This window comes from Cynocephalus volans, chromosome 1, assembly GCF_027409185.1.
Source record: "Cynocephalus volans isolate mCynVol1 chromosome 1, mCynVol1.pri, whole genome shotgun sequence".
In the NCBI taxonomy this organism is placed as follows: Eukaryota; Metazoa; Chordata; class Mammalia; order Dermoptera; family Cynocephalidae; genus Cynocephalus; species Cynocephalus volans.
In genome coordinates, this window is record NC_084460.1 from 62,923,069 (window position 1) to 62,936,158 (window position 13,090).

Sequence of the window (13,090 nt, forward strand, 5' to 3'; positions counted from 1 at the left end):
AGAGAGAATTTTGAAAGCAGCAAGAAAAGAGTGATTCGCCAAGAACAAGGGAGCTCCATAAAACTATCAGCTGATTTCTCCAAAGAATCCTAGGACAGAAGGGAGTAGGGCAATACATTCAAAGTGCTAAAAGAAAAATGCTGCTAACCAAAGATATTATACCCAGAAAACCCACCTTTCAAAAATAAAGGGAAGATAAAGACTTTCACAGGCAAACAAAAGCTGAAGAAATTCATCACTACTAGATCTGCCTTACAAGAAATGCCAAAAGAAGCTCTTCAGGTTAAAAAGAAAGGACGATAAATAGCAATATAAAGCATATGAAGGTATATAACTCACTGGAAAAGGCAAATATATAGACAAATACAGAATACTGTGAAGGCGATATATAAATCACTTTTAATTTCAGTGTAAAAGTTAAAAGACAAAATTATTAAGAATGTCTGTTGTGGATTGAATGTTCCCCCAAACTCACTGAACCTTAAATTGTGCTCCCAGAAGTTCAAGGTATTAGGAACTTGGCCCCTATTGTGACAGTGTTAAAAGAATGGGAAATCCTGTTATAGTAATTGAAAGATAGGGCCTTGCAGAGGTGATTGGATTGTGAAGACAATGCCCAAGTAAATGGATTAATCCATTTATGGTTTAATGGTGGTCATGGGTGTGGTTCTGAGGGCTTTAGATGGAGAGCATATGAGAGTCTCTCTCTCTCTCTCTGTTCCACCATTCTCACCATGTGACAATCTGAATTGCTGTAGAGTCACTTCACCAGATGTGTTCCCTGGACTTTGGACTTCCCAGCCTCTGAAACTGTAAGCAATAAATACTATTTCTTTATAAATCACCAAGTTCCAGGTGTTTCTGTTATAAGTAACAGAAATGGACTAATACAGTATCTTCAAATACAAAAATTTGTGAATGGACACAATATAATACATGTAAATTGTTACATCAAAAACATAAAGTGTGGAGTGGAGAGAAGTAAATGTTTACATTGTATGCACTAAGTGGAATCAAGGAACAAAAAATATATAAGACATACAGAAAACACATAGGTAAATGGAAGAAGTAAATCCTTCCTTATAAGTAATTACTTTAAATGTAAGTAGATTAAACTCTCCTATTAGAAGACAAAAATTGGCAGATTGGATTTTTTAAAGAATGATCCATTTATATTCTATCTATAAGACACTCATTTTAGATAGAAAGACACAAAGACATCCAAAGTAAAATAATGGAAAAAGGTATCCCATGGGAAAAGCAATCAAAAGAGCTGGGTGGCTATATTGTCATGAGATAAAATATAATTCAAGTCAAAAGAGGTTACAAGAGACAAAGATATTATATGTTCATAAACATTTCAACCCACCAATAATCAATATATTCATAATATAGGTAAGATACAACAATTATAAAATATAAACACCTAAAAACAGAGCCCCAAACTATATGAACCAAAAATTAACAGAATTAAAGGAAGAAATAGAAAGTTCTATAATCATCGTTAGAGACTTCAACACCCCATTTTTAATTATGTATAGAACAACCAGATAGAAGACCAATATAGAAATAGAGAATAACACTCTTAAACCAATTAGACCTAACAGAACACTCCACCCAATAGCAGAATACACATTTTTCTCAAGCATGAATGGAACACTCTGCAAAATAAACCACCAAAAACCAACAAATTTTAAACATTGAAATCAGGCTAAGTATCTTATCTGGTCATAATGGGATGAAACTAGAAATCAATTACAGAAAGAAAACTGTAAAATTCGCAAATATGTAGAAATTGACACATCTTTAAACAACCAATGGACCAAAGAAGAAATCACTAAAGAAATTAGAAAACCCTTTGATACTAATGAAAAAGAAAATACAACATACAAAAACTTATAAAATTTAATGAAAGCAGGGCTAAAGGGGAAATGTATAAATGCCTACATTTAAAAAAAAAAAAAGAAAGAAAGATCACAAATCAGTAATCTATTTGCACATTTTAAGTAACTATAGAAAGAAGAGCAAACTAAACCCAAGCAGAAGGAAGAAAAATAATAAAGATTAGACTGGATATAATGAAATAAAGAATAGGAAAACAATAAAGAAAAAGCAATAAAACCAAAAGTTGGTTCTTTGAAAAGATCAACAAAATTAACAAATCTTTAGCTACATTCCCTAAGGAAAAATAGAGAGGATACTCAAACTACTAAAATCAGAAAAGAAAAGGGCATCACTACTGATTATACAGAAATGAATAGGGTTATAAGAGAATACAATGAACAATTGCATTCCAAGAAGATGGATAACCTAGATGAAATGGGAAAATTCCTAAAAACGCACAAAACTACCAAAACACAAGAAGAATGAGAAAATCTAAGTAGATATAAAAATTCAGGAGGTTGAATCAGTAATCAAAAACCTCTCAACAAAGAGACGCTCAGGAGCAAATTGCTTTGTTAGTGAATTATACCAATTTTTTATGCAAGAATTTATACAAATCCTTCTCAAAATTTTCTCCAAAAATGAAGAGGAAGGAACATTTCCTAACTTATTTTATGAGGCCAGCATTGCCCTGATACCAAAGCCAGACAAAGACATTACATGAAATGAAAACTAAAGACTAATATCCCTTGTAAACACTGTTGCAAAAATCCTCAACAAAATACAAGCAAATAATTCAGCAGCACACTAAAAGGGTTACACACCATGATCAAGTGGAATTTACCCTCAGAATGAAAATGTGGTACAACATCTGAAAATCAATGTAATACCCCACATTAACAGAATGAAGGAAAAAAATAGTCAAACACACGATCAGAATGCAGAGAAATGGAGAAAAGGCATTTGAAAAAAATCCAATTCCCTTCCATGAGAAAAAAAAAATTCAATAAATTAGGAATAGAAGGGAACTTTCTCAACATGATACTTTCTGCATACGAAAAATGCACAGTTAACATTATACTCAATTGTGAAAGACTGAAAAATGTCTCCCTACAATCAAGATGAAGACAATGAAGCCCAATTTTCACCACTTCTATTCAACATAGTTCTGGAAGTTCTAGCTAGAGCAATTAGAAAAAAAAAAAAGAAATAAAATGTATCCAAATTGGAAAGGAAGAAGTAAAAATATCTCTGTTCACAGATTACATGATCTTATATGTTGAAAATCCTAGGATTACACGCACATACACACACACACACACACACACACACACACACACACACACACACACACACATTGAGCTAAATAAACAGAATCAGCAAAGTTACAGGATACAAAATCAACACCCATGAATCAGTCATATTTCTACACACTAGCAATGAATAACCTGAAAATGAAATTAAGAAAACAATTCCACTTACAATAGCATCACAAAGAATGAATTAATTAGGAATAAACTTAACCAAGGAGGCAGAAGACTTGCACACTGAAAAGTATAAAACAGTGCTAAAATAAATTAGACAAGACCTAAATGAATGGAAAGATATCTTATGTTCATGGACTGGAAAACTTAATATAGTTAAGGTGGCAGTATTACCCAAAGAAATCTACAGATTCAATGTAATCCCTATCCAAATGTCAATGGTGATTTTGCAAAATTAGAAAAATCCATCCTAAAATTCATTTGAAATTTCAAAGGACCCTGGATAGCCAAAACAATCTTGGATAAGAAAATTTGAAGGAGCCACATTTCTGTAATACTGACGGAAGAATGGAAATACAGACCAACAAAATAGAATAGAAAGCCCCATAGTAAACCCTTACATTGATTTCCAATTGATTTTCTACACGGTTGTCAAAACCATTTAAAGGGGAAAGGACAGTCTTTTCAACAAATGCTGCTGGGGAAATTGGATATCCACAGGCAAAACAATTAAATTAGACCTGTACCTTATACCACATACAAAAAATTAACTCAAAATGGATCAAAATATGGTATACACATACAATGAAATATTATTAAGCCATAAAAAGAAAAGAAATTCTGATGTATGGTACAACACGGATAAACCTTGAAAATATTATGCTAACTTTAATAAGCCAGACACAAAATGACAAATATTGTTTGATTTCATTTATGTAGTATATGTACAATAGGCAAATTCATAGTGCATGGTTTGAATGTTTGTCCCCTCCAAATCTCATGTTGGATCTTAATTGCTAATATGGTATTTGAAAGGTAGGGCTTTTAAGAGATGATTAGATCATGAGGACTCTGTCCTCATGAATGGATTAATCTACTGATGAGGATTAACTGGATAATGGTTTAATAGTTTATCAGGGAGTAGACTGGGGGCTTTATAAGGAGAAGAAGGAAGCATGTGGACATGCTCTTGCTCAGCCCTCTCTATGTGATACCCTTGTCACCAAGGGACTCTATAGAGAGTCCCCACCAGGAAGAAGGTCCTCACCAGTCATATTCCCTGGACCTTCCCAGCCTCCAAAACTGTAAGAAGTAAATCCTGTTCCTTTATAAATTATCCAGTTTCAGGTATTCTGTTAGAAGTGACAGAAAACAGACTAATACACATACAGACAGAAAACAGAATAGAGGTTACCAAGGGATGGGGACAGAGAGGGGTGGGGTGGGGTTAGGACTTAATGGGTACAGAGTTTCTGTCTGAGATGATGAAAAAGTTCTAGAAATACATAGTAGTAATAGTTGCACAATATTGTAAATGTAATTCATGCCACTGAATTCTACACTTAAAAATGGTTTAAATGGTAAATTTCAAGCTCTATGTTTTTACCATAATTAGAAAAAGCTAGCAGAGCTGATAGGAGACATAGACAAGCTCACAATTATTCCTGGGGACTTCAAAATCCCATTCTCAGCAAGTTATAAAACTATTAGAAAATCAGCAAGGAGATAGGAAATATGAGCAAAACAACTAACAAGATCACTCCACCCAACAAGAGCATACTACACATTTTTTTCAAGCATCTCCCCACCAAGGTAGACATTATCCTGTGCCATAAAACAAACTTCAATGAATATAAAAGTATAGAAATCTTGTAGAGTACATTCTCTGACCAGAACACAATAAAACTGAATCCATAACAAAAAGAAAACAGAAAATCTCCAATATGTGAAAATTAAACAACACACTTCTAAATAATCCATGATGAAAGAGAAAATCTCAAAGGAAACAAAAAATACATAGAATTGAGTGCAAATAAAAATAGAATATATCAAAATATGTGGGATGCAGCAAACAGTGCTGAGAAGAGATTTTATATCACTGAATGCTTACATTAGAAAAGAGAAAGGTGTCAGATCAACAATCTAAGTCCCAATTCAAGAAACTAGGAAAAGGGGAGCAAAATATAGCCAAAGAAAGCACAGGAGGCAAACAGTGAAAATAAGAGCAGAAATCAATAAAATTGAAAATAGAAAAACAAGAAAGAAAAGCAGTGAAACAAAAATCTGGTTCTTTCAATAAAACAACGAAATTAACAAATCTGTGGCAAACTGAAAAAAAAAAAAAAAGACACAAATTACCCATACCAGAAATGAAGCAAAACTATGACTACTGTTCTCATAGCCATTGAACAGATAATAAAGGAATATCATGAACAATTTTATATTCACAAATTGAACAACTTAGAAGAAATGTACCAATTCCTCTACAACTACAAGTGACCAAAACTCAACCAAGATGAAATAGATTATCTGTATAGTCCTATAACCATGAAAGAAATTAAACTCTTAATTAATGTATTAGTTTCCTATTACTGCTGTAGTAAGTTACCACAAATTTAGTACCTTAAAACAGCATAAATTTATTTTCTTACAGCTGTGGAGGTCAGAAGTGTGAAACAAGTCTTACAGGGTTGAAATCAAGGTGTAGGCTGTGCTGGCTGCTTCTGCAGGTTCCAGGGGGGAGCACTCAGCTTCTTATCTTTCCAGCTTCCAGAGGCTACCTGTATGTCTCGACTCATGGCCCCCTCCATCTTCAAAGTGCGTCACTCTGCATCCAACCTCCTTCTGACTTTACCCTTCTGTCCTCATATAAGAACCCTTGTGATGATATCGAGCCCACGTTCATAATCCAGAATAATCTCATCTCAACGACCTTAATTTAATTGCATCTACAAAGTCCCTTTTACCACACAAGATAACATATTTACAGGTTCCAGGGATTAGGACATGCATACTTTTGTGGGGGGTGTTCAACATAGTTTTCATACTAATATACACACAACCATCTTTCCTGATTTTTTTTTTTTTTCACTCAGCTGTTATGACCTTTATGGTCTTTACTTACTTCCAGTGGTTCTGAAATAGTTCTTTGTACCATGATTTACTTCATTCCTATCACTGCATACTTAAGATGTTTCATTTTTCAGCTAACTACGAATGACGAGCATCTTTGTGTATGAGACCTTTTCCTCTTTGGGATTATCTTTTAGGATGGACACCTAAAAGTACACGGCTAAGGAGTATGTGCATTTTCAAGGATTTCAATACATATTGTCAAGTTGCCCTCCAGAGCAGTGGCACCCCTGCAACTTCACTCCAGCAGTGTGGGAAGGTGCCCAGCACACTTCAGCCTCAAAATTGTCCCAGTTAGGTCTCTGTATCCAATTCACACTCCCTGAGCTGGGCAAGGCTGGACTAACCTGATGGGAGGCTGTTGAGGTACATTCAGGTGAGAGCTCCTGGGCCAGGGTTATCCAGTAGGAGAGTTGCCCAGAAGTTTTACATAGGGTCACTACCTGGCACGGTCGCCAAGGATTAGAGCCTACAGAGCAGCCAAGAGCAAGTACATTGTGCAGCCAGTGGAGGGCAGGGCTTAACCACAGGCAGGAGAGCACAGGTGAGGAGGCTGGTGACAAAGGAGGTGGAAAGAATAGAGCACAGGTAGAGGTGTGGGTGGTTGGAGCCAGGTGGCATTAGGGGCTCCTGCCATGATGGGAGTCCCTACAGACAGATCCTAGTAAGGGGGATGGGACAGCTACTAGAGAGGAGGACACAGCCATAGCCTTGCTACAGGAGGCCTGACCACTACAGCACTGGACCAGCACTAATTAACAATAACAAAAGATGCTCTGAGCCATCTCCTTGTCCTAGGCACTGGCCCAAGGGCTCTACATACAACTATCCACAATTTCCTGGTGAGGAGATGAGGGCAGAGAGAGGCCTGATAATCTATCAAGGTCCTATAGCCTCCACCAGATGTGTTCCTTGGACTGTGGACTTCCCAGCATCAGAAACTGTAAGCAATAAATTTCATTTTCTTATACGTTACCCAGTTCTAGATATTTTGTTATAAGCAACAGACTAATATAGCGCCCATTTCCACCTCTAGCTTCCGAGCAGTGCTGAGGCTGCTGAGGGGGCCCTGGTGCCTGAGGACTAGCACAGCCCCTTGACCACAGGCCTCTCCTAGTACCTGGCAACAGGGTCCTGCTGCCTTTATGGTGTGTCCCAGAAAAACTGGCCAAGGTTTTAGCCCTGAGTAAGTCAACGCCACTTCCTCACAGATGGTCCTATGTTTGCCACAAGTGACAGGCTTTTGATCTTAATCAGTCATTACTTTCCAATCCATGATGTTGCCAACAGAATGTTATTAGTCAATTCCACAATTGCTGAGCACCTACCTCCACGCCAGGCACTCAGGACATGCTGTGAACCTGACCCTGGGAGAAGGGATGGCTGTAGAAGCCTGCTTATGTATTAACCTCTCTGGGCCTCAGTGTCTTAGCCTGTAAAAATAATCTTGAGAGTAGTGACCATAGCACTCACTCTGTGCCAGACTCTATTCTAAATGCACCTGATGTACATTAATTCCTCACCCCCAGCAACCCTTTGGGGCAGATGCTGTCATTGTCTCATTTTACAGATGAGGCTGCTGAGGTTCAGAGAGGATGTGAGTGGGCAGGGGGGCACAGCTCTCCAGAGCTCTTGTCTCAAGGATCTGCTAAGCAGGGCACTGTCTCCCTGGCTGGTGACCAGGCTTGTCTTAGAGACCCTGTGTTGTGCTAAGCAGCACATGACCCCAGCAACAGCCAAGCCTGGGCCACTCATGCAGTGACACGGGGCCAGGCTTGAACTGGCCATGGAGATGATGCTCATAATAACCACCCTGGGCATTAGATGCCAAGTGTTCAGGAGTGATACTGTCCGTGCAGAGCACACGTGTGTGCAAGTGCACACACACACACACACTGCATAAGCCCAGCTGCATGGTGTCCATGGAGAGCCTCCTGAGTGTAGGACTGTGCCTGCCTGGATCCCACCGGGCCTCAGCAGGCACCAGTGAGGGTCTGCCCATGAGGCAATGAAGGAACACTGCAGGTGCCACAGACCCCGCACAGTGCCCAGTGCTCTGCCTACAGACCCGTGAGCATAGGGCTCTGAGCTGCTCAAGTCCCCCAGGAGGGGCCAGGCCACTGCCATTAGGGATTTGGGGAGGGAAAGCTTGAGAGAGGGGGCAGGGAACTGTGTGCACACCCTGCCCCCACCACTCTAGTCCTCTCCACTTTCCACTGAAATGTGCCAAGGTCACCAACGCCTCCATTTGCTGAACCCAGTGGCATCCTCCATTCCCACCTGACCTGACAGCTCCTTCCTGAAACCGCTCTGCTTGCTTGTGGCATCTGCCAACCATGCCCTCCAGCTCCTTACCCTGCACTTCGCCCCACCCCCCACCCCTCCTCCTCTGCCAGTGACATCTGTCCTGAGATCTCCCCCTGCCTTGTGCCCACCAGCTCTTTTCGGAGCTCATGCAGGCCCAGATCTCCGAACTGACCTCAGACATTCCCACCTGTACATTCAGGAGAAACCTCACCCTTCACGGGCCATACTCATGAGTCTCTGTCCCAACCCCCGCCCACCCCCTTAGAGTCCCCCTACACAGGGCCCAGGAGCTCAGTCAGAAATCACTTCCCTGCACCCTACAGCAGACCCCCAGCAGGTCCTGCTTAGGCTCACTGCCCACACATCTCAAACGCTCCCATGGCTTGTCCCACACAGCTGTCATCCCTACCCCGCCAACCACATCTCAAATTCTCTGTCCCTACAACCTGCCTAAGACCACCCACAGGCCTCCCCAGTCTCCCAGCCTATCCTGCCTGCGGCCTCCACACCACCTGGTCCTTGCCTGGAAATCCGGCATAACCCCGACCTCCTGTAGCCCCAGTCAGTGCTCTGTCCTGCATGCACTGGGAGGATGGGTGCTGGTTATGACCCTGCCTACCCTTCCAGCCTCCAGCAGGCCAGGTCATGTGTTCAGTGCATGGGAGGGTGGGTGCTGCCCATAAACTTAGGGCAGGGCTTGAGTGGCTAGGGCTGAGCAGGGACTGTGGGCAAAGCCTGGGTAGGTCACGTTGAGGATGAGGCTCGTAGCCCAATCAGACCATGTGGTGGGCAGTGGGGAGGTGCAGGGGAAAGGCTGGATGGAGCCTCCCACACACAGACCAGGGTCCACCTTGACACCAGCATGGCAGGATGAGCCAGGGAAGAGAGACCAATTGTGAAGACTGGACATGGGTGGAGGTTCCTGGAGGCCCTGGCCAGGGACCACAGGTGGGCCCAGAGTGGGGAGGTTGGAGAAGCCTCATGGAGCAGAATTAGAGAGATAAAACTTGGCAGAAGTTGGGGAGGAATTGGGCGTGTCCCCCAACACCTCACGGCATCCTACTAGGTATTATGGGGCTGCCCTGGTCCTTACCATGTGGGGTGATGCCAGATGCCCCACCTTGGTGTCCAGATGACTCACCCTGGGCAGTCAGAAAAGGACAGGGACACACACCCTTCCTGACAGAGGCCCAGGGGTGACCTTCAGTAAGCCCCTTCTCCTCTCAGGACCTGTCCATCTGGTGCCTCTTCTGGTCCTGAAACTAGGGCAGTAAACAGGCTGACTTTCACAGACAAGGAGCAAGTACACAGCCCACACCAGTGACTGCAGAGCAGGAGCGCAGGTACAGGGACACTGCAAGTCTGCAACTCTGAAATCAGACCCACAGGCTGAGCCAAGCACTTTCTTCTCTGTGCTAAGTCCCAAAACTCCAACAGGCAGCCACGGGAAACATGGGAGAGGCCAGGTGGGCCTGGGAGGGGATGTAACAATGGGACTTTCCTGGGGCTGCTCTGACACCCAGTGGCAGTTCTCAGAACCAGCAGCTGCATGAAGGAAGTGGCAGGGAGTAGGAGTGAGTGTGGGGAGGCAGAGGGAGGGAACGAAAGAGGGACAAGGAGGGGGGAAGAGAGGAGGAAGAGAGAGAGAAAGAGACAGAGAGAGAGAGGGAGGAGAGGGAGAGAGAGGACACAAGGGAGAGGACGGGAAGGAGGGAGTCCATTCAAGACCAGTGGTTCTCAAACTTGAATTTGCAATGGAATCACCCTGATTCAGGTCTAGGCAGGGTTAGAATCTGCATTTCCAATAGGTTCCCAGTGGCTGCCACGCTGTTGGTCCACACTCAGAACCACAGGTCTAGAAAAGGGATGGAAGGGACAGAGAGAAAGATACCCATGCTCCTACTGGGTGTCTACAAGTGAGCTGATGCAGTCATTAGTATACCTGCCTCACAGTGGTAACTGAGGCTGGAGAGGCCAAACTGACCACCTTCCAACAGCCAGAGAAGTGATAGAGATTTGCATTCAATACAGCCTCAAAGTCCTCACCAGTGGTCCCTGCTGCCTTTGACCCCACTCGGGCAGGCATGACTGCTCCTGAGAACTGGGACTGAGTGGCCTCCATGGACACCCTGCCCAACATACCTCCCCACGGGTACCCAAGGCTCAGACTCCCACAGCACAGGAAACACCTGGTGCTCACCTGGCCTCTGACAGGTAAGTGAAAGAACCAGGCAGGGCCTGCCAGGGGGCTGCACAGGAGCACCCTGAGCTCACTACCCACTGGGAAGACCCTTTTGAGAAGTGTCATCCTGATGACACAGCAGCCCAGGGCTTGTCTGAGCTGCCAGCTCTTCTGGAGCCCAGGGGAGGTACGTCTGACCTGATTCCCAGTCACCAGAGAAAATGCCCCAAGATCCCTGCAAAGCTGGTGTCAGGTGCCTGCCTCCCACCCACTGGCTTCCCACTGGTTGTGACTGTCCCTGAGCCTGGAAGTACAACAGGAGAGGAGGGAGGCTGTGGTTGACAGGCTGCGGGCATACTGTCCAGTGTCGCTCCTCTCGGCATTATGCTGAGCTGGAAGCCTCCTGGAGGAGGGGCCCTGCCCTGCAGCTCAGAGGACATCAGCCAGGAGAGCAGAAGGGAGATTTTCCAGGGGAGGAGAGGGGAAAGTAGAATTCTGCAGACAGGACAGGGCTTGGGGAGGCCAGGACCAGGGACGTCAAGGCTGCATACAATCATCTGGGGGCTGCTGAAAACACAGACTCCAGCCCACCCCAGGCCCCTCCAGGACTTTCTGGGCTTAAATCCCAGAAATATACATTTCTGACCAGCTCCTGGGCACTGGAGTTTGGAACTCAATGTTCTCAAGCCCTTGGCAATGTGGCCAAACCATGTCCCCACCAAAGCACGATGTACCGTAAGAGCAAGGTGGCAGGGTGGCCTCTGCCCCAGCCCACATTGTCCTCCTCCCTTCAGGGCTAGGATCCCACAGGTCCCAGAGCTAAACCAAGCCAGATGTGAGCTCAGGCCTGTCCTGGTGCTTCAGGGCTGGCACAGCCATGCCGATCACCTCCTCCATCCCACAAGGATGGGCCCTCTGAAGGCAGTTGTAATAAACATTTACCCAGCATTCACAAAGGTATCAGGTACTGTTCCACATGCTTCACATCTGTACTGACTAGACTAATCCACATCACAATCCATCACGGTGCTACTATTATGCCTGTTGTAAAGAGGAGGGGGAAAAGCACAGAACTCATGCTATCCTCAAAGCCACGCACCTGGTGAGTGCCCAGCGGCCACTGAAGCCAGGCACCAGGCTCGGAGTCTGCAGGTCTCCTCTAGACCTCACTGCCACTGGGGCCTGCCCCCATGTCCACTGGTTTAGGGGTATGAAGGGAGAAAATTCTTAGTAAGGAGTAAAAGTTGGGGCTTCTGCAAAGGCCAAAAAAGGATCGTGGGAATACAGGGAAGTCAACACTCAATTTCCACATTCCCTGGAGGGGAAGGGGCAAAGCCCTTTCCATCTACACAGCTCAGGAGTGGCAGGACCTTCCCTGCCATGAGAAATAGGAAACAGTCTCATCTTTGTTTGAGGGCCATGGAGAGACCCTAACTGTCACTCATTTTTACAAACAGCAGAACAGAAATTTAGGAAAGGGGAACAACGGAAGGACCGAGATTTGCTGAGCACTGTGGGGTGCCAGGACCTCTGCTCTAGCCTTCATGCATGCAGATGTTATTTAATTCTCTATCACTCCTGTAGGACTGGCATCACCCTCTCCCCCAACATTTATGAAGATGAAAATATCTCAGAGTGGGTAAGCACCTACGCTAGTTCCCCCATAAGTGGCAGTGTGGGATCTGGACCCGGGCAGTGCTCCTGCAACTCCCCTGTGAGTTCAGCCTTACTCCCTGCTGTGCCCATCACCTGGCACTAGGCCCAGGTACCTGGAAGCAGCTCATCTTGGTCACTTTTGCTGATCAACAAACAATGCTCCCTTCTGGTGCCCATTACATGGACACCTGAGGGGCAGCACAAAGGCTCTGCTTCATGCGTCTCATCTGGTAGCATGGCTGAGGGACAGTTTTCATGGTTGGGGGTGGGGGGGCAACAGAAGGACGAGAAAGCTGCAAACTCCTACATTTCCTAAAGCACCTGCTCAAACGTGGCACGTGCACACCCCAAATTCCACAGACACACTGACAGTGAGGTGGGGGCATCTGCTCCTCCAGTGGGTGAGGCACACTGTCAGTCACTCAGCAACAGGTGAGAATTTATAACCCTCTCACAGGGAAGGGGGGAGGGGGAACAATCAGGAGCAATAAGGCAATAACACTCAGTAAATTATTGATTGAATAAATGAATTTAATTTATTACAGAACAAATGGATGAAATGACTATATTCCTTGTTGGAAAGGGTGAATACCTTCCTCTAGGTCCAAACCAATTGGTAAGTAGGGAGAGAAATGATTTAACAACAAAAATATTGATAACCAAA